Source organism: Otolemur garnettii, unplaced genomic scaffold (genome assembly GCF_000181295.1).
Source record: "Otolemur garnettii isolate 467f Iridium unplaced genomic scaffold, OtoGar3 scaffold00057, whole genome shotgun sequence".
Taxonomy (NCBI): Eukaryota; Metazoa; Chordata; class Mammalia; order Primates; family Galagidae; genus Otolemur; species Otolemur garnettii.
Window position 1 is genome coordinate 10955885 of NW_003852452.1, and position 3648 is coordinate 10959532.

Below are 3648 nucleotides of genomic sequence, written 5' to 3' on the forward strand. Positions count from 1 at the left end.
GACAGCTTGAGGCTCTGCCCCGCCCCCCCCCAATGGTTGAAAACAAATTTTGCGACTAGGAGTCCAATCAGTCAGAATGTAATGCATGGCTATTGAAATGCAAAAAAGACAAGTAAAGTAAAAACATATTAGCAACCCCTCTAGCTGGAAGAGGGAGCCTCATACAGCCAAAGATAAGGATGATTGAGAATATCTGTGGTTAGCATATAATGTGTGACCCAGCAAGCTTACATGGGTAACCCCCAAACTGAGCGCAAAATAGGTTAGTACCAATACCAATGGCTAAAAAGATTGCCATTCCTCAAGAGGAGTAGTGTTTATTAGGTCATTAAGTAATAAATATCTAGTTTCCTTAAGTACTACATTTCACAGTCATTATCTTTGACATTTCACTTTGACACTTCATGTTTTTTGTTTGTTTTTTACTGTGAAGGTACCTCATTCTTTCAAATGCACATTTTGGCTTGTGATTCTCTTTCCAAAAATAATTTTTTAAGAGTAGTATTTGTGAAACCATGGACAAATCAAAAATCTGTGTTATTTTTGAACATGAGTTCCATTGTGGAAGTAGCGCAACCAAGTGTTTGGGAAGGATATGGCTAATGAATGCACAGTACGTCGATGGCTCGAAATGTTCTGTTCTGGTGATTTCAATCTGGGAAATGAGCTACAGAGACAACTGGAGTCCAAGGTAGATTATGATGAGCTGAAAGCTTTAGTGGAAGCAAGTCTGTAGTCCATCTAAACCTATCGATGAATTAGCAACAAGGTTTGATGTTACTATTCCAACAGTCTTGGACCGTTTGAAGCAAATCAGCAAGGTAAGGAAGCTAGATAGATGGGTTCCAAAAGAATTAAATGAGCATTAAAAGAAAAATCGTCTCAAATGTTGCCTTTCTTTGCTGTTACAACGTGAGAGTGAACCATTTCTATATTGTATTGTTACATGTGATGAAAATGGATTCTTTTTGACCTTTGCCAAGGGTTCAGCACAATGGTTGGATAAAAACAAGTGCCAAACCACAGTCCAAAATCCAATATTCATCAAAAGAAGCTAATGGAGTTTGTTTGTTGGTCTAGCCACTGGTATTATCCACTACAGCTTCATGAAACCTGGTCAGTCAATTACAGCAGATGTTGACTGCCCTTGACTGCAGCCCACTGGATGACGTGGTAAAGAAGCTTGTGTTTAAGCAGCTGAGATTGGTCGAAAGAGACAGGCCAATCCTCTTGCAGGACAATGACCAACCACTTGTCCTACAAATAGCACTACTCAAACTACAGAAGCTGGACTTGAAAACTTCTGTCATCCACCATAGCCACCAGACCTCACACCAACTGACCACCACTTGTTCCAGGCTTTGGACCTCTTCTTGCAAGGAAAAATATTAAATTCTCAACAAGTTGTGGTAAATATCTTTCATGATTTCATCACCACTTGCTCTCCAGGCTTCTTCACTGCTGATATAAATAAGCTACTGTTAAGATGGCAAAACTGGAAGGAGCTGAGACATGTTCTTCTTAGTAAAGCAGCACTAGAATGCAAAAGCAAGTATCCAGTGTACTCCATACTAGTATAAAACCAATATATAAACAACTACACGCCCACACTAAAGAAAAATACAAGTTTGTTCTAGTGAGAGGAAGGAGGGAAACGGGGAAGGAGAGCAAGGAGTATGTTCGGCAAGTTCCCACCTAATGTGCACAATGTAAGGATCAGCAGCACACCCCTGGGGTTCAAGTTCAAGGCCTCCACTACAGCTTGAACTTTATGTAAATGCAAACAATGTAGCCTAACCATTTGTACCTCAGATTAATCTGAATTTTTTTTAAAATGACAAAACTGTTGATAGTTTAGGTGCATACTTTGATTAATTGTACTGCTTCTCGCTTGAGATATAATAAACTGAAAGATTCAAAATTGGATGTTTCATATTTAATGGCCTAACAAATGGACACACCCCACCCCCAGCTACTAACGCACTGTAATTAGTTATGTCTGTCCCTGAGATAACTGTTTATAATGATCAGTCACTCCTACTGGTTCTTGATAATTTGGAATCAAACAGCCCCATAGTTAATGTAAACTTTATTGAATCAGTAATCTGGTTGCAGTTTTTGTTCAATCCCCTCTTATGTAACTGACACCCAAATAAGGACTATTTCCTAATATGAGTAGGCCAAGGCAGTGATAAACAAGCAGAAAGTTTTACTTTTTTATTGCAAGTATCCAAGATGTTAGCAGATGAAGAATTTAGTGAAATAGTGTTTCTTTCCGACAAACTTCTTCTGCCCTGGCATATTTGACCTATACCAGTGATCAGCAGACTTTTCCTCTAAAAGATCAAATGGTAAATATTTTTGGCCTTGTAGCCACAAATGATCTCTGTTGTATATTTTATTGCTTTTTGTTTTTTTAAACAATCCCTTAAAAATGTAAATATTCTCTGTGCCCGTCACAATGTTTTCATGCTTCTGTGGTAGTGGCTGAAGTTTGTAGACTTGATCTGAAATGAAGTTTCCAACTGGCAAAAGTTGTGTAATCGTGACTTTGAATTTATAATATAATAGATGCATAGTTGATCTCTTATTGCAGTATTGCAGGTATTTTGGCGCATTCACTAAAGATATTCTCTATAGGGTGGCACCTGTAGCTCAAAGGAGTAGGGCGCCAGCCCCATATACTGCAGGTAGTGGGTTCAAACCCAGCCCTGGCCAAAAACTGCAAAATATATATATATATATATATATATATTCTCTATAAATATGATACTTAGAAAATCCCACTATACCCAGAAAGTTGGCTATGCAGAAATTAAGTTACTTGTTTTGAAGTTCTAGTTAGTATTTATGGTAAGACATGTTTTGTTTCTAAACAGACTAATTATTAAACTTGCTTCATAATTTAATATATAATAGTGGTGGTTTATTTTTTTAAAGATTGATTTAATTAACTCACAAACTGCCTCCTTTGTATATAAGTTTGTTGCTGCTTTCTCTTGTAAATTAATGTTAAATGTACATTCTGGATTTCATTTTACAGTTACGTTACAGGGTATTGTTTTGGGTTTTGGTTTTTCTGAGACCACAGAGTCTCACTCTTGCCCTGGGTAGCGTGCTGTGGTGTCAGCCTAGCTAACAGCAACCTCAGGCTCTTGGGCTCAAGGGATCCTCTTGCCTCAGCCTCCTGAGTGGTGGGACTACAGGTGCCTGCCACAATGCCCAGCTCGTTTTTCTGTTTTTAGTAGAGACAGGGTCTTACTCTTGCTCAGGCTGGTCTTGAACTCCTGAGCTCAAGCACTCTACCTGCCTTGGCCCCCCACAGTGTATATTATAGTTCCTTCTTCTGGTTTGCTGTTTTGTTACAGTGTTTCACTGTTTCACTGTTTCTGCCCCAAATCTATCCTCCACTAGACTGGGGCAGTTGGCTTTTATGCTACTAAGCCATTCTTAGGATCACCAGGAAAAAACATCCTGAGCTTCCTAAAGAGCTAAATGGTTGCATGATATGCCGCGGGTTTTAGGGATATGCTATGCCTGCTTGCCACAGTTTTTCTAAGAAGGTAAATGAACTTTACACATTTAAATATTTGAACTGTGTTTCTTCTTTTTATAAGTTTTTTTTTTTTGGTTTTTTTTTTTTTTTTT

General features: G+C 38.3%; 1 protein-coding gene and 1 pseudogene across 8 annotated transcripts in view; both read left to right on the plus strand.

The window, feature by feature from the left end:
• LOC105887239 overlaps nt 1-736 on the plus strand; it is a 3467-nt pseudogene extending 2731 nt beyond the window's left edge. Inside the window, exon 2 of the transcript XR_002774045.1 lies at nt 572-736. The product of XR_002774045.1 is annotated as a serine/threonine-protein phosphatase 2A 56 kDa regulatory subunit gamma isoform pseudogene (transcript). The remainder of the gene's footprint in view (nt 1-571) is intronic.
• FGD4 (FYVE, RhoGEF and PH domain containing 4) overlaps nt 1-3648 on the plus strand; it is a 132106-nt gene that overhangs the window by 51268 nt on the left and 77190 nt on the right. The window contains exon 1 of one of the 7 annotated variants that reach the window (XM_023514734.1): nt 2237-2351. The exons of the other annotated variants lie outside the window; for them this stretch is intronic. The gene's annotated coding sequence lies outside the window, so the exon portion shown is untranslated. Of the gene's footprint in view, nt 1-2236; nt 2352-3648 lie in introns of those variants that run through there. 7 annotated transcript variants of the gene reach the window in all.